Genomic DNA, 18,867 nt, shown 5'->3' with positions numbered 1-18,867 from the left:
CTCAGTCTATATTCCGACCAAGGGCAGAGAAGCCCTGCAGGAAAATGGACCATAATAAATCCGCTAAGCAGAAGCAGAAATGGGTGCTCATTGTAATGTGCCAGTGCTCTGTAGGAGATAAACTGGTGAAAATTGTTTTACCCAGCTATGCCAATGAAGGACACCAAAAAAAGCAAGCAAAGAAAACAGAGGGCTGGCATTAGCCACAATTAGATATAAAACGGCTCCTTAAAACAATGGAAGAGAAGTTCAGGACACAAAAGCTCCCCCTGCTCAAAGTTCTGCCTGGAATCTTTGACGGGGCAAGTGAAGAAAGGGAGAGAGGGTAACACTCACCCTCCCCTGCAACTGCCCCGTCAACGGGAGCCTGACCTCACTGAGCTGGTGTGTCAATCATGATGCTAAATCTCTCCGAAACAGCCCGGCTGTCTGTGGATATTCCGGGCCATCTGGCCTGTCCTGATCAAAGAATAAGAAGGAAAGAACAAAGACGCGCGTCCCTGCAGCCTCTACGGAGGGGTCCTATTTATTCATACTGCTGCTGGGTACCTGTAAACACACACCTACATCCTCTCGCACAAACGCTAATAAAATGACTAACATGTCAGAACGTATCCTTTATTAAGGCCCGTGCTCACATTTTTTTTTAGCATTGTACATGCCGACTCAGAAGTGGCAGGCACTTAAGAGGCCAACAGTCCTGGCTGTCCCTACTAGCACACTGTTCATCAATTTCATTTTCTACAGAGTTGGTTGCTTTCTCAGTTCGTCAACACGGAAAATAAAAAACATCATTCACTTGGAAAATGAAGTCATTTTCTTCCCCAAAAACATGATGGATTAAACAGTTTCCTTTATGCCAATCCATGATTCAAAAAATACATGTGGCTGCTGCATGCGTTTCTGTTCTATTACTAATTCAAAATAATTCCTATCTCAGCATATTACAGCCACCAATATAATAAGACAGCTAATGCATTTACTCTTGACAAAATTCCAGGAATTTTCGGTCAGCGTAGCTTGGTTCCATCCGCAAAATAAATCAGAACTACGGGAGCAAGCCTGAGGGAGACCGATTCTAATAAACTGGCACACAGATCTGGGCGAATACCCCCAGTGTCTTGTGGGGCTCTAAGCCTCACCTGTTAAGGTCGTTATTAAGGTCATGACTTACTCAGCATGTCACTTCACCTCCCTTCTCTCATCACAGCCTCCAAGCTGCTCAACATGCACCCCTGAGCTAGTCTCAGGAGGAAACCACGCCTCTTTTCTACAGGCGTTTCACTAGAACGCAAGACCTAAATAACAAGACCATTTGAGGGAGGAATATTAGGTAAGTGAACAGGCACTATAGGCCAACAGAGAGAGACAGGGAGACCAAAGAGGCAGATACACAGGCGTACACAGGTAGATAGGAAAAAGTCAGAAATGAAAAAAGTATAGAGACAATTAAGTAGACATAAAGAAATATAAGGAGATGGTTAAACATTTATTTTCTATCATCCTCAAAACAAGGATGTGACTTGTTCTTTTGACCTCTGCGATCTAAGGCCTAGCTGCTATTGCCTCCGTTTCTGGCCCAGAGCCCTGTCAGAACTCTCCGAGTGCAAGTCACGGCCTTGACTGCCAGCCTGCTGCATTATGCCCTTGCACTGACCGATTAACGACTTCCTTTCCCTCAAATCAATGGAAAGAAAAAAAAGCAAGAAAATAAACACTATCTGACGATCTGCTAGCACAACTACGAGTGGGGAACAGCTAATAGGGATGGTAGCGTCATTACCGACATGAATAAACTTGCTATGATAACAGCAGCGAAAGGAGACAGAATGCTGACCAGCTGATAAGGTACGCTGAAGAGGGGGAGGGATGTGCTTGTCACATGTGTTTCCAGTGGCGCATGGCGATGAAAGTGAAAGCACGCTGTAGTAAAAGTGCAGAAGGAAAGCAATGCAGGGCACAGGCCCTGACAATGCAAGGGGAAGATCAGAGGAACTGATAAGACTTCTCATTGCGTTGCAGTTTCTTCCAAGTCAGGTTTTAAGAGCTACAACCACATACAAGCCAGTCCAGATTCTTGCTTGAGAATTATTGTAACCTACTTTACAGTTAAATATAGTAAATTTGTTTTCTCTTCTTGTGGTACATGTGCACCAGCACATGAAATTCAGAAAACCCCAAAAGATCAATCTGCTGTGTAAAAGCAGAATGTGTAATTTTTCTCACAGAAGAGAAGCACAATCCACTACAGAGTTAAAGGGTCATTTAAGGTTCCTTTTCCATCAGTGGAAGGAGGTGTGAGTCTCGTCCAACTAGCCGGAATAAAATTTCTCTCTGTCATTTTTGTCTTCTTGTTCTCAATGCTGTCCTTTAGAAGGCCCACAGCCCCCAAGAAGTGCCTCTAAGCTCTAAGGCTCCCAGCGGTTTTCGAGCCAGATAAAATCCAAAACCAACATGTGTGCCTGTGCTGCACAGCCACCAAAGCAAAACCCAGCAAAGTCCTGAAAATCCCCCGCCCTCCTACACAGGAAACCAGATTCTCCAGGCTCCACTCCACCATGTCCTGACATGAACCCGTGAGAGGGGGAGAGAGGCAGGGGCAGTTGCAGAGAAGAGAGATACAGGTACAGAGAGACAGAGAGATGAAGATGGGGGGGGGGGGAAGGAGAAGAAGGGAGAGACGAGACAGGGAGGCAAAAGCGCAGACAGAACACAAAGAAACAGAAACAGGGAGAAAAACAGCACGAATGGGAAAAGAGCGAGGGAGACAGGCAGGGAGGGATGGACACACTCAGCTATAAAATAGAGGGAAGTAACATATTCAAAAGCAGTGAAAAAGTTGCTGAAACACAGAAAGAGATTAACTGTCCTGTTCCTATAGGTCCGACAATACCACATCATTTATCAGACGTAGGAAAGCCACATTAATCGTGCACAGCATCGACACTGCTGCCCAACTACTTCAAGCACTTCAGACAGCGAGGCAAAGTGCAGGCATTTGCTCATGCATCTGAAGCAGACCTGGATTCCTGCCCCCTCCACGACCAGAGAGGAGTACACTTTCATCAATACTGCAGGATTTCACAGAGGCTAAAGAGCTCGATCCAAGGAGCAGTGTGATATACAGTATTTAACAACCCAGCACAAGGAATTGCGACGGTAAAAATGCAAATAAGGAATTAAATGGAGCTCTGCCAACAGAGACAATTTCTAAAATAATCACAGAAATATTAAGTGGGCTGACTTTGGCTGCGCAAAGTCGGCATGGGGGGTGGGGGGGGAGGAGGGTGGAGGAGAAGGCTGTTATTTTTTCTGAAATAATCACAGGGGGCTTAACACAGGCCTAGGGGCTTAACTTAGTATATCTGAATAAAAACAAAGGGTCCACAGCTTGCCTCTGACAAAGCGAAAGGTAAAAGTAATGTGTTGCCTCTAAGAGACGTCTGCACCTTACACAAATCCCTCCTCACCGAGAGCATCAATTTGCATCCTCCTGCTGTGGGAGTCCTTAATGCAAAATTTTAATTATCTGTTAAATCAAAACAGATTAACAACATATTATCTTGGGCACATTAATGTACTCCATTTGGCTTAAAACCATGAATCTAAAAAGCTGATTCTGGCCTAGCAACAGCTCAGTTATTGCCCAGAGGCTTGCTTACTGCTCTATGATCAACCTCTTGCCCCCAGAATCACCCGCAACAAAATTAATCTGATCGGGATTTTGCATAAATACAGCTCGGCTCCAATTAGATCCTCAGAAAGGGGGGTTAATATCATTTTCATTAACTCTCACACTAGTTAAATGTGAGAGGCATTCATATCAGAGCGCCAGTAAAAGAAAGAAAATCTTTAATTTTGGCACTGAAGGAAAAGGCTCTCGAAATGATCCTTAATTTAAGTTTTTAAAACCCAGACAGGCTTTGCAGAAGTTTGCAAACTTAGAAATTACAGGTCCTGGGAATCCTTTCATGGACTTAAGAAAAAGAACAGGCTGCCATCTGGACTGTCCCATGCAGAAGTGTGTTCATCTTAACCCTTTCATGTCTTCAACAGTGGGAGATCAGTCTATTAAATATTTAGCTTTTCAAAAACATGCTGTTTTTAAGTAAAAGCAAAGCAGAAAAAAAAAGATTTTGAGAGGAGGTTGAATTGTTTCATGTCATCATTTATTTTATAATGATTTTAAGCAGGCCTCACAGAGGCCCCGTGGTTAGCATCACTGCCTTGCAGACCTGCGGCACTGGATTCAATTCCAGACCAGGAGTGCTATCTCATGTGGAGTTTGTATGTTCTCCCTATGTTCGCATGGGTTTCCTCTGGGTGCTGCAGTTTCCTTCCATAGTCTGAAGACATGCTGGTAGGTTAATTGGCTTCAAGTGCGAGTGTGTTTGTGTCTGTGTGTGCCCCGAGATGGACTGGTGTTCCAGCAAGGGTGTATCCTGTCTTGTACCCATTGCTTGCTGGGATATATTCCGGCTCCCTTGCAGTCCTGTATTGGATGAAGCAGTTAGAGAATGGAAGAATGAATCCCTTTACTGAAGGCTGGACAATTATGATAATGCTGACATTGGATATTTAATCTTCCCATGTTCATGGAGTTCAAATCAAGGTTTAGTGGTACATTTAAAGTCAACTGAAACATTTCTTTAGCTGCTTCATAGTCAGATACCCTATCCACCTTCAATGTTTTACAAAACTCAAGAGAAGCACCACCCGAATTCATGACTTCATCTCAAAATGCTCCCGTTTTTGTTTGCAACACAACAGTGACAAGTCAAGTAAACACCAGGGTGGTACTGTATAGTACCTTCCTCTGAGGGGAAGGGCGGGGTCTACAGGACAAGCCTAAACAACAGTCTCAGCTGCAGAAAACTCAAACCCAAAAACAGAATCTTTTGAAGAAAACAACCCGATTTGGATGGAATTTTTTTTTTTGCAATGCAAATGCTGTATATTATCAAGGCCCTGTTGAGCCTTGAGCCAGTTACAGGTGTGAACTGAGAGAAGGCAGCAGTGAGTCAATGTCCTGCTGCCTCCCTGGGCACCTTCAAGAAACAGACTCAATTTAGATGAGATCCTGGAAGAAGTTAAGAGAAATCAAACTGGACCGCACCAGGGAGAGGAGTTTTCATGCTCACCAATGTGTTCACTCCCACCTCGTACAGATATGTACTTATTGGCTTGGTTTCTACAGAAATCTGTACCCCTGGGGTTTACCTCCATGAGGTAAACTGTCCACCTCCCCTACCCTTTGGAGGAGAGGTGCTTCTCTGACTGGTTTATAGGAGCACACAGACTGCTTAACCAGACAAGCATGGCGGGTTGTGTCATCACTTCTTCCTTCTTAAGATTTCTTCTGAATACAGCAGCCTTATACAGGCTCCAAGGTTAAGGGAGGTGGGAGGTGGACGTTAGGAGGAAAAGGGTTAAATGAACTGTTAGGCTTGTCAGCTGCAAGCTCAATGCATCTCCTGAATAAAAAGCATAGATAATATATTCTGTTGACCTTGACTCCCAGGAGGAGGAACACACACATATATTGACACACAAAAATATACACTCATCCAAACACAGGTAGGAGAAAAATCTATTTATAGACACATAAGAGACAAAGATCCCCAAAATCGACCCTTGGGAATATAGTCAGAAAAACACAACTATGCGTAAAGGCAAATACTATTATGCAAAGTGCATCAAAACCTAGATGGATGGACGCACATTGATGCGTGCATGGAGAGAGGCCAAGGGAACATTTGTGCAATGAACAGGGAGCCAAAGCAGACATATGAGCATACTGTGCAAATACACACGCCATCTTTTAAAATATACAGAAAAACAAATGCATATACACCAAACACGAACACCTTGAAACTCAAACATGTTCACCTAAGGTATGCAAAGAGCCCTCCGATACAGAAGCACCATCTCTACTTCAGATATTGTTGGACACACTTAAATAAAGTTAATTTTAGTTAAATAAAATCACAAAGAAGCAAGCAGTTCTAGTAGTAAATAAGCCATAAAGACCAAGTCTAACAGATCCATGTGAATCAATTTTCTAACTAACATACTGCATGACCGGCCACATAACACAGTTTTGTCCCTCTGCCCTAACATAGTCAGATGTCAGAAGCAAAGCAGAGCTGGGCCTGTTCAGTAGGCTACAAGGATGGAGGACATCCAGGGAAAAACAGGTTGTTGTAAGTAGTTCTGGTAGAACAGCATACTTTTTATATTGAGTCAGAATTTCCAAAGCAATACCCCTGTACGGTGACCAGGTAAACACTGCCGCAGGAACTGCCATCCTTTAGGTGAGATTTTATTCCAACGTCCTGACTACTTGCTCATGACACATCCTATGAGGCGGTTCATAAGGGTAGGGGTGTTAACCCACGTCTCCTGGCCTTCTTGGGCTTGATCAAGCTGTCCTCCATGAACTGACCCCTTAATTCTGCCGTTCAAGCAGTTTCTCACTCCTGTGACTGATCTGCTGTGGAGCGTGGCTGCTGGCACATAACGGCTACTGCACAGCGCTCAGGTATGCTATGTGTGTAATGCTTTGCTATGCAAAGTGCTTTAAAACTGCAGAATTCTTCACCTTCGGGCATAAAAAGGGTTAAAGAGATCACTTATGACTTCAGTAGCACAGACTGTACTGCCTGCTGTAATGATTTAAGGCACCTGTTGCCCATTCCTGCGAAGTCAAGGAAACGGCATCTCCACAGTGCCAGATCTTGTGCAAACTTTCCATGCTGTTAAGGCAGTGATGTTAAGTGTCGCTCATGGGGGCAGAACTAGGAGTGCAGCAGCAATGGGAGGAGCTTCCCGACAAGCTTCAATCCAGCTGAATCCCTTAAAAAACTAGTGGGAATGCTCTCTGTGGAACAATGGTCTAGCAAAAGGTACTGTAGATGGAGAGTGGTGGAAGGAGTATGAATTTGCCACTCTCTGAAAAACAATAAGATTTTCTACTAAACTGGCATGGAATCGAAAAAGAGCTCCTTCTTCCTAGCTGCAGTATTCAGGGACTCATTAATAAAGCTTACGGGCTATTTTGGGTTAGCAGAAGGGTGTGGTTAGCGTTCAGCTTCAGGGAAAAAGGTAGGTATACGGGAGGAAGGGAGCAAGCTCACCAACTGCAAAGACAAAAATATCCAGCTCGATGCATTGCGCACCATGATTCATTTTCTCCATCCCCTAATGCAGAGATCACAGTCTACGCATCTCTGAGCGCAGGGAGGACAGCGAGAGTACCAGGGTGCAGGGATTTCCCAGTCGTTCTGAAGCCGAGAGCTATGCGCTTCCACTGCCCACACGCTGTTTAGCACCTTGCTATTGATGTGGCAGAAGAAGAAAAAAAAGCACCGGCTGTCCGTTTGCTACTTACCCGAAGCAAACATCCTCTTCCGAAAGAGCCAAGCCCACCCAACCACACCGTTTAGAGCTGAGCCTTACTGGAAATATACGTAATCCAATCTTTGCTGCGTACCACAGCTAAAAAACAGGGAGCGCGACATCAGTATAAGCTTCTCCTTCTCCAACTTCAAACCAACTCCAGCACATCCCTAAAACTGTTATAATTACAGGCATTTCTGGACGCTGATGCTGGCACCCTGTATCGGAAACATTATTAAACACAATGACTGGGTGTTCAGCCGCACTCAACTGCCTCTTTTTCATTTTCCAAAATAAATGACCACTCATTCATATAGTAAATAGACTGCTAAACTGCTAAAATGTTCAGGCAAACTCAACTACATCAAAACTATTCTCCTGTTTCGCTTCTGTCCGCCCGACCTGTCTTTCACAAACAAGAATTCTGCAAGTGCTTTTGAAATGAGGAGCAGGCGGTGTTCTCCACAAAAAAATGTTTTCATCCAAACTGAACCAAATGTGTTGACACTATTGTTTTTCAGGAATAATTGACTAAAGGCTGACGTTTCTAACCAGCACCTTCAACAGGAACTGTTTCTCTAAAAAAACTGAGGGAACAAAAGAACTTAAATTAAATTCTGGGAAACACACTAGAGCTACACAGCTTGTTAGTATCACATGTCTGTCTGTTTTCCTTAGCTTCAAATAAAAAAAATGTTTACAAATGCCAAATGAAAGACCTCTGTCAAAGAGAAAGCTTAAATACAAACTTATAGCCACCCTGCCAACTTTGAACTCTAGTATATGATTGCAGGTTTAAAATAAATAAAAGCTTTCTGCTTTCTATTCAATGGGAAGATACTATCAGGTAATGGCTCCTGGCTTTATATAGCAAAATGTTGAGCCATTTTCTCTGTTTTTTGCCAATAATTTGTTCAGCTTTAAGATAAGAATCACCTTGTGATTTTGAAATTTAAAATTGGAGGCTTACTCACAATTGTCATTAAATCCAGTATTAGGCTTCTATAACCATACTGGCTTATAGTGCGCAGATTATATGATAAATCTACACTTGACCTCTTTCAACAGTGGCATCATCTTTTGTCTTGACAACAGTCAAACAAATAGCAGAGTGGGTTTCCTCCTGTATCCAGTTATGTTAAATAAAAATAATTCTATAAACAAAACAAATTAGGAAAAAATTAAACCTATTTAAAAACATTTAATTAGTATATTATGCTCATTTTCATCACCACAATAAAGAAGAGGAAAAGGAATCAGAAAAGAAAAATACAATCAAAGACACTAAGAAGCTCAAATTAATGTCTAAGGACCCAAGTAGAAAAAAGTACCGAATAATGCATTTAAAACTCATAACAGGAGGCAAGTGTTTTACACAACACATTGTGGGAGTATAGAACAAGCTGCCTAGCCATGTTGTCAAAGCCCATACCTTGGCTTCTTTCAAAAAATAGCTGGATCCCTGGATCAACAGCTACTGGCAAACAATTAATAAGCACTTCCTGTCTGTAACATTTCCTAAGTTCTAGGTACTTTTCTACTGCCATTAGCACTTTACATTTAAAATAAAAAGAACTAGGATTAAACACATAGAACAAATGTATTACACTGTGGCAATTAAAAAAAACCAACCTTTGGAAAAATCACCCTTAAAATTGCATGACCGGCTACTTTCACAATTTCTCCCACCGAACGGTGCTTAATCCAGCTCTCTCTCTGTACCGGCTGGGTTCCTCAGTTTAATGAAGGGTAATTATCATCATTTCAGACTGCACAGGAGACAGCCTTACATAACCCAGCCTCTTGCACAGGGGGGAGCTGGCAGAGGGAAAAGGCAGCCAGGGCTGTGCTAAATGTGAAGAAATAGTGCGTGAAAACTCATCTGCTTTACCTTGCTCGCTCTCGTATGTCCACGCGCCAGGGTGCTCACTGAGTTTACAGATGAGATTTAACTTTCATTATCTTTCAGCATCACAAGGAACATGATCGACAGAGCAAGCAGCTGGAATCTGTGAACGCATGAAGCCCAAAAGTCAGAGAAAGTGCCAGCAGTGAACCCTGTTTCATTCCAGAGGATAGATTTTGACACTTACACATACCCTCTCTACCCGTCTTCAAAGCCGTAATCAGAACTATCAAAACACATCCAATTCTTAATTCTTTTACACAAGCTTGATTCAAATTAAGCATTTTCCATGCTGTTTATTTACCTCTATAAGGAGAGTGCAGCCAGTACCACATGCCAGGAGACAAACCCATCTGCAGAACCATTGAAAAGAACCAATGCAAAAGCCTTCATCACAAGGAAAGAAGCAGCAGTACCAACTCTGCATTTGGGAGCATTTTAAATTATGATCTGCATCAGAGCAAGCCTATTGCTCTAATGACCTGGGAATACTTTACAGTAATGAACATGCCAGATAACATTCCACTTTGCTTTTCGCTGCAAAATAAAGATGTTCATTAAAGGCGACTGTGCTTTTGATAGCCTTTTCTTCTCAGCACAAGAGGACTGGCAGTCCAGTGGTGAAGAACAAATAGCTTGAGAGTATAGAGATTCCCAGTCTGAGCCTCTGCTCTGCCACTGACTCATGTGCATCACCCTAAGCAAATCACTTAACCTTCCTGTGCACCATCCTGGAGATGAAATGTAAAATCCGGAGACCTGCTCTACATGCCTCTACAGCAATAGCTGCTAATGTATATTTCATCCCCTAGACGCTGTAGGTTAGCAGCCTAAAGATAATTTTATGAAAGTCATTTGGACATTGTAAGAAGAAAAGCTAAAGGTCTCACCCCGATTATCTTGCACAACAAATGATTCATTGTATGCAAATCATGACTGTAGCATGACAGTTGCTGCTGATGCAAATCTGAGAGACTGCCTTACTGTACCAGCCTTGACCACAGATTAGAATTCAGGCTGTCTCAATGTCTCTGCTGTATGAGGGAGAACTGTACTACCACTGCACTGGCACAAATGTTTCATCAAGTAAAAAGTACTGTTGCCTCATCCTCAGCAGATGAGGCCACAAAGTGGCACAAAGTGGCCACAAAGACTGTCCATCTGGAATTTACGACCTGCTGTTCTGTCTGGAGAGAACGGAATGGTGGTGCAGTGGTTAGTCAGCATCGCTGCCTCGCAGAGCTGGGGCCCTGGAGTGAATTCCAGACCTGGGGTGCTGTCAGTGTGCAGTCTGTTATACTCTCCCCTCTTTTGTGCGAGTTTCCTCTGGGTGCTCCAGTTTTCCCTCCCACAGTACAAAGACATACTAGTAATTGCCTTCTGGGACAAACGGGCCCTGATGTGAGTGTGTATGTCTCATGTTCTGTGTGCGCCCTGTGACGGACTGGTGTCCCATCTAGAGCGTTCCCTGCCTTGAGCCCGCTGCTTGCTGGGATAGGCTCCACCTTCCCTGTGACCCTGAATTGGAAGAAGCTGTTAGGAAGTGGATGAATGGATATTTTGTCTGGTTCAGGGTGCAAGGACACAAATGGCATTATAGGCACACCCCCAGGAGGTTAATCTCCTGATTGTGTGAACAAGCTGGTGGTGGCAAGACACAATGGACTGCTGAGTGCAGGCGGAGTTAATTTTTAAAAACATGAGCCCTAGCATACACATAGCATATACCAAAGGCCTTTTTACTTAGAATGGTATTACAAAATAAACTGAAAACAATGAACTCTCAGAGTCGGTAAGGAATTCAATTTTTTTAGTGTAGACCACTGGCACAAAGCTGTCTTTTCAGGTACAACATGCCAGCAGAGAACCAGGAACCACAGCCAGTCAAATGAGTTTTTATCTTCCACAGAGATCTGTGTAAGGATTACTCTTTAACCACTGCACAGCACTGCTGCATCGCAGCTAACCAGACCTACATGCTTATAGTCTAGATTGAATTGTAGTGCAATATATTTTAAGAATTCCTAGTGTTTTCCCTCCCATGTCAGACATGAGAATGGCCCAATTGCCTTTTCTGACTGGAGGGACCCAATTTAGGCAATTCAATTCGAAGGGTGGATTTGATTCCTGGTTGAGTTGTCAGGATTTCCTGGGGATTCTGTAGACTTCCTAGGCTACCTTGTCTGGGAACCATTTCCCCATAACAGCTTATCCCAGATCTAGTCATAGATCCAGTCCTCTAGTCCTAGATCTAGTCCTCAGTCAGTTAAGTACACTTACTCTGTGCTCTTGGGACATCATCTGGAATGCAAAGCACTGGACTTCTTCTACTAGGGATGAATGCTTATCCAGGGTGAATTCACCATTCTGCGTTTTTTTGTAAGCAATGTATATCTGATCTTCCAGGCAGTTGCAACACACCTGGTCTCATCCTATACACACTCCATGTGGATCAGATTCTTTGAAAGGTTAAGCCTGCTGCAGATTCTGGAGAGGGCGTTTTTAATAGCAATAAACTGAATTACAAAATGCAACCCCAACCCAAAAAGAATGCAGAGACATTTGCTTCACTGTTTTTATAACCCCAGTCCAACATCTGCGTCAACTGACACCTCCCACAGATGCATGACAAAACTAAAAAAAACAGGAACGTTCCCATCAACACTGACCAACCCAGAGGTTCTGAGCAGGGATAATTATAAATAAGGCACTGTATTACAGCAAGAGTTATCAACCAAGGGTTTTTGTTTCCGAGTTGAGCTTCCAAACAAGCAACTATATCACTCCAATTAAGGGCTCAATTAAGCTCAGATGGAATGAAAACGTAGCCTCAGTACTGAGAACGTCTGCCTTAGAGAAAAGACAAAGCCCATATAATGAAAATTAGACCAGAGTAGCTTGGTCTCTGGTGGGCAGGGGAGTAACAGCTCAGAAAATGTTCTTGGGGTAATAACAAGATGGACAATTTAACACGATCAGACACTGACAGAGCAGGTCAACATCTTCCTGGTCTTGGTGCGAAATGTGACCAATGCAAAGAGGAGCAGATCTGGCCCAGGAAGCAACACCACAATTGCCTCTGGCCTGTTAAAATATGGCACTGATCTACAGATAACCTCATAGAAAATGGGACTATCCCTTTTCTTATGGGGGAAGACTATGTCACACTGAATGGTGTCGCTTATTAATACAACAGCTTCTTTTTAGTACACAACACAACCCTTGTTTCTAAAATATCGATGCACACGTATTCTGGATGGCTGAAAGACATCTCTTAGGCCAGACAAACTGTGCAAATATAATTTGAGAGGATTTCTGATCAGCTCCTCTCATTGGCCTCTTTAACACCCCGTTAAAGGAGCAGAGCAAAATCTCCTCATGACCTTTCACTGTCTGATCTCTCAAGGACACCTGGCCACACGTGAACCACACACCACATACTGCCATCAGGCCCCCTCAGCTGAAACCAGTTCCCAGCTACCTGACAGATCGCAGATCCCTGACATGACAAAGATTTGCTCCCACAGATCAAGTTTCCATCAAATTAAAAGCATCACATTTATTAAGACCACAAGACTAATTATCCAAATCCTATCATACTGCACACTCACGTGCAAGGTGAGAAATAACCACTTTCCTGAAAACGTTAATCATCTTTGTATTCCCTTTTCAACAACCAAAGGGTAACTTAAACATTAAATTCATCTTCTCTAGTGCTGTGACTGGACATGACACCTCCACCTGATTCATTTCAGGACTCATGTAAAAAACAGATATTTTCTTATACAATGAAGCACTCTGTTTGAATCCTTTAGTAAAACAAAATAGGCAAGAGTTAAAGGCTATTGGTTTACTGAAAGAGAAGGTGCTCCTATTGTTTATTCTGTTATGTTCCCTAAACTCCAGTTTTGTCCTTTTTTGAAGGTGAATGACTCTTAGAACCCCCTCAGGTAGAGTCAGGAAACCATAAACCAGTAGAAACCAAGCAAAACCCAATGCAAGATAACTTCCCCTAAAGATGAACTATAAAGCAGTAGTGCTTCGAGTAACAAAGTCACAAAGAATAATGAGCCAAAAGCAATAAAAGGAAACATAAAAAAATGCAATTCCATCTCGCTTGCAAATTAGGCAGCACAGTAACAAGGCTTCATTGATCCACATCAGAGGCAGGTTGCCTAAGGACACTGAACAAACATTTTTAAAAAAGCAATCTGGATATTGACAGATGAAGGTAGTTTTTATTTGTCCTCTAACATCTCCATGACCTCATTCCCTCAGAAGAACATAAGAAAATTTGCAAACAAGAGGAGGAGGAGGACTTTGTCCTAGCTTGTGTTTTAGCAGCTAGGAGATCTAAGGATGTCACGCAGCCTGGGTATCAGCTCAACATCGTGGCTGGTAGTTTGTTCCAGACTCCTACTCTTTGTATAAGGAAGCGCCTTGTATAAGAACACAGGAGGAACCAGACATCTCCTAGCCATGACTGGGCTGACAGACTATCAACAGTGAACACAAAGAAAGCATAATATGATCACAGATAAAGCATGGGTACTTGCATACGGCACTTAGTGATCTAACTGCATTACATTGTTCTTTGACTCACTGACTTAACTGGCCAGCAGAGGAAACGGAAGTGTGAAAATGCTAACATTGCTCGCAGTATGAGCTGGCCAGACCTGAAGATTAATACTGAACCATGTGCAGTCTGAGCCATGCATTTTGAAAGAGAACAGGGGAAGTTACACTTGACTAGCAAATTGCACAAATCACAAAAAAATAGGGTCACCATGGAAACCAGGTCCACAGTCTCCATGTGCACAGTAATAAGGGAAAACATTTTTTTTTTTAAAAAGATGAAGAAGACCCTATTGAACTGCAAACAAGCAAGCAACTCACATTTCAATACATAAGCAGCCTTTCCAACAATCTGATCTTTATATACCCCATGTGTTAAACAAGCAGCTTTGTTAAACTCTGGATTTGAATTAAAACCAATTACTCTGTAGGTTTTGAAAGCATTTTATAATATTGTACGCCTAGATTTAATGAATGATCACTTTGCATGGTAATTAAAAAATGTGTTTCCTTCCTTTAATGATTTTAAAAAAAAGCAGAGGCAGCTTAGTGAAATAACAGCTATCGCTGTATTCTCGCAGCACTGACAGGTGCCTATATTTACAATTTAAAAGAGGACAGAAGTTACAATACAAGCAGCAAGAGACTTGTGGCAGCAGTGTTGGTACATTCTGACCTCATCCTGACAGCTCTTAGATGCTAATCAAGGTTGGGTCTAGCCACTGCTCGGAAAGGAGACCCCAAGGAAACACAGGAGGAGCTGGGGGCACCCCGGCTTAAGAACAACTGGTTTAATGTAAGGCCTTGAGTTCATGGTCAGTAAAGATATAAAGTAAAGAACAAAAAGGTTCCAATGCTTGGGCATGCTTGGAAATAAGAACAGCAAGAATTCCATGTATAAGTTAATAAGCAAAATTGTTACAAATATAAAAACTGTTATAAAAACTGTGACATTATTTAAACTCTATTCTAAATAATGACTTTTCAGTGCATTTCATGATTTTAACAATACATCCATTGATTTAAATTCTACGCTTTTAGCTGTACAGTATAATACTCTGAATCTGGCATTGCAAGAGACTGCAAAGTCATAAGCCTATCTTTCACAGCTTTGGATATACAGAAGGATGTTTCAGCATATAGCCCAAAGATGTAAGTGGATCAAGAATGGCTGAACAGCTTCGTCTCTTTTGGAACCTTCTTTTCAAAGTGCTTCCTTTCAGCACTTCTAGCTGCAGGTATGCGTTTACTGCAGGCGTGCCATACCAGGGCTGCAGGGGGCGGGGGTGGGTGGTCCAGGGCAGAGCCTGCCAGACACAAGCCAGCCAAATGTCAGGCGGCCCTCCAGCACACATCAGTATTTGGTGCAAGTAGACCTTAAAAAATAGCCATAGTCAAACAGACCTGACTAAAGCAGCACCCTGCAGCGTGGAGGAAATCACGAGGGATGGACAGAGAGAGAGAGAGAGAGAGAAGTGCCTCCTGCCCAGCATGCAGCCTAGACTGGACGGCTCTCCGACAACAGCAGGACAGGGGTGCTTTATATTTCTGATGCTGCATCTCCTAGCTAAACGAACTGAGAAAGGCAAGTTATTCCATGAACAAAGGTGTTCCTGTGCCTCCACATCACTGAGGCACTGGAGTGAGAGTCCACTGCACCAGCAATGTTTTCGCTGTTTCAACGGTTTATGCAATCTCTCGGTGAGCCACTGCCAGCTGACCTAAGGCTGAAACAGAGAATAAGGGCAAGGATCAAACAACGTGGGAGTTAAAGAGCAAGGAAGATGAGCCAACGCACCTGGACAGACTGCTGGAGACTTAGCCAGAAAAACACTGGTTGGCTCTGCTGATCCTGCCAATATGTTTTGTTTTCCTTCCTTTCCTCCAGTTGGTTATCCCTGGGACTTCCACACACTTTCCAAATTCTCGAGCTCCTGCTCCACCCTTCCCCTCTCCCCTATCTGGTGCCGCACACACATGTGATAACGAAAGAAAACAGGAGAAAATAAAATGGCCTTTAGCTGGTATGTACTGAAAACAGACAAAACAGGAAAAGGGTTATATTCAATGTAACTGCCGGCAGCTTGGGATATGGGTTTTTGCAGGCATTTTGAGAAAAAAAAAAGAGTGCTGTGTATTTTGTGAATAATCCTCTGCTACCCTAAAATCAGGAGGCTTAGCATTTAAATCTCCACGGCAAAACATCATGCACAAGACAGATGAGCCACAGACATGTCTGGTGGCTAGGGCTTGCAGGTTCTCCAGCGCCTGCAGATAGCTGGGCTCAAATGAACCATAAAGAAATAATAATAATTCTACACTTTCTGGGGGCAAGACACTAACTCTAATACAGCATACATCTGCATGCAGAGGCAACACGATAAAGTTGAGGCCAGGTAACAGACGAGACCAATGGAGCAGAATGGAGCCTGCACAGATCATGTGACTTAAAACTCTTCTCTATAACGAACCAGGTTAAACCTGGCTGTGCCAGATGCCTGTTCTTCGACCCACAGCTCTCTCTCAGCCTCTGATTCACAACGCAGCAACTCAGGACACCCTTCACTTCCCAAAACGCCATCGCATTTCCCTTCTACCTCAGTGGTGATCAACTCTCCCTTTAAGGCCAGAGCAGGCACATTAGGTCATCTAACCTCTAACTGAACCTCTGGTCTTGTGATCAACCTGAGTGTTTACTGGAGATAACATCAAGAGGTCTGGCTGAAGACCGACCTCTCAGTCTCCTCCCTGTTGCTACGCAGCCAAAAAATCTTCAGTCTGTAAAGAGCGAACGCTTAACATTTCAGAAAAGCAACAAGACACCGCCTCTTCACCCAGCTGGAATCAAGATCTACAATACAGACAATTCCGATTTTTAGCTTTTGTTTTTCCAGCACATAATGACCCTTATACACTGAACATAATCCAAGTAAGTTTCCTGTTTAAAACCACAATCACCTGCAGATACAAAACAGGTGGTCAGCTGTGTTGTCTCATTTGGCATTCGAGCACACAGTTCACAAGTGACACGACTCCTCATCCCCAAACAGGTTTGAAAAGCATTTCTTAATCTTGTGGGAGGCTAAAAGAACTGCAAGATGTCCTGATCAATATCAATCTCTGTGCATAACAGCCACATACAGAGTTTACTCTCGTCACAAGCAGAATGATGAGAAGCATTATTTGTAAAAAGAAAAACAATACCAGATAGCACTGAAAATGCTGATTTTATGACTAGTCAGGATAATGTGTGGGCCAAATAATCACTACATTCAGTTTTAAAAAGGAAGTGCACTGTTGGAAAACAAACAGCAAGAAGTACAATCCTGAACTATAAATTATAGTGAAAAGGCTCTAGGAACATAAGGGTGGGATGTTCACACCCTTATCACCACCACATTTCATCAAGTTCTGCATAAGACAGAGAAATACCCCCATCATTGTGAATTCGCCATAACTGAGCAACCCTGCAACTAAAAGCAAGCAGAAAAAATGCAATTGATCCTGTCTGTCCCACAATACCTTCCAGAGGTGGAGCAGTCCTAGTTTGCTACCACACTGGTGCATTCGTGATGCTGGATAAACACGCACATATTGTACAGCTGCTGATACACAAGGCCAGCGTGGTGTGGTGTGTGGATTCCTAACTGGGGGGTCGAGGGTTCAAATCCCAGGTGGTGAACTGCTGTTGCACCCTTGAGCAAGGAACTTCGCTCAAATTCCTTAAGAAATTTTCTCAGCCGTATAAACGGGAATTCCAGGTCACCTCACGCAAAAACAAATTTGTTATCATATTAACTTATCGGGCTAAATAAAGGATTTAACTTTAAAAAAGTCAGACCTTTCTTGTTAATCCTATTTAAGGTTAAAGGGGGAAAATAAAAGAAAAGTCAGGAAAAACAGCTTGACAAGCTCTTGGATAGGTACCTTTCCATTTTAAGCAACAGCTAAAAAAAGGACTCTGGGAGATTTATTTATAAACTACCATAGGAATGCTGGCTCGGCCCTGGCAAAAGCCATCTTGTGCATTTCATATATGTAGTCTGGTATTCATAGGTTATAAAATGTTAAACGCTACAACATCGGTGTGATGGTCTTTTTCGTTGACATTAAACACGCCCTCTGCAGCTTCATACTTACATATCACATTTTAGATGGGTATGAGGAAGAAACAAATTTGTCTGCGTTTACAGTTTTATTTTTAATTTTAAGTTGGAGGTCTCCAAACATATAAAGTGGAAAACGGGGAAAAATTCTTACGTTCCAAACCACAGCAGCCCAGGATGGCTGACGGGAAGCGAGCTCCCACAGGCATATACGGTAAAGGGGAGGACGCCAAGGGTAGCTCGCTCGCTCAGCTGAGCCCACGCTGCAAGGGAATCCATGGTCAGACGTGTCTGTGCGCTTCACTGCTGTGGTGGCACTGACGATGCTGAACAAAGGCTAGGATTCGGAAACAGAGGGAACATCACCACCACTTTGCTCTGAAGTGAGAAAGGGCAAAAACAGCCTTTTGTCTTTTTACGCAAGTGATCCTGCTGTGTAACCAATGGGACTGAAGGAGGCAGAAAGTACCTGAAAGCACATTTCATCAGCAGCACCTCACGAATAATTATTATGATAATAATAATAAGCTACTTTATATAGCACCATTAAAAATAGTGTCTCGAAGCAATTTACAGTAAGAAAAAAAAAGAGAAGAGATAACAGAATTAGAATTAAAAACAAGTGTTAAGAAGTGCTGCAGTAGAAGATGCAAAGACACCAATTAAATAAAAGCCTTGCTGAAAAGAAGGTTTTGAGTTTGGATTGAAAGTGCTCCGATTCCTTCGGGGTAGAATTGGGGCACAGCAAGAGGAGAGGAGGTTCTGTCACCCACTGCATGAGCTTGGAGGACAAAGAGGAGAGCAGAGGCAGACGAATGAAGGTTGCGAGGTGGGGAGTAAGAAGGTAATAAGTCGGACAGGTAATGATGAGCCAAGCAGGAG

The 18,867-nt window shown here is 43.0% G+C and overlaps 1 protein-coding gene across 6 annotated transcripts in view; it reads right to left on the bottom strand.

Annotated features, from left to right (window-relative positions):
• Positions 1-18,867, bottom strand: part of stat5a (signal transducer and activator of transcription 5a) — a 91,165-nt gene that overhangs the window by 58,236 nt on the left and 14,062 nt on the right. The window contains exon 1 of one of the 6 annotated variants that reach the window (XM_088906094.1): positions 15,678-15,752. The exons of the other annotated variants lie outside the window; for them this stretch is intronic. The gene's annotated coding sequence lies outside the window, so the exon portion shown is untranslated. Of the gene's footprint in view, positions 1-15,677; positions 15,753-18,867 lie in introns of those variants that run through there. 6 annotated transcript variants of the gene reach the window in all.

This window comes from Atractosteus spatula, chromosome 26 (assembly GCF_055471065.1).
Source record: "Atractosteus spatula isolate fAtrSpa1 chromosome 26, fAtrSpa1.hap1, whole genome shotgun sequence".
NCBI lineage: Eukaryota > Metazoa > Chordata > Actinopteri > Semionotiformes > Lepisosteidae > Atractosteus > Atractosteus spatula.
The sequence above is the reverse complement of the archived record's forward strand: the minus strand, read 5'-3'. Positions and strand labels throughout refer to the sequence as shown.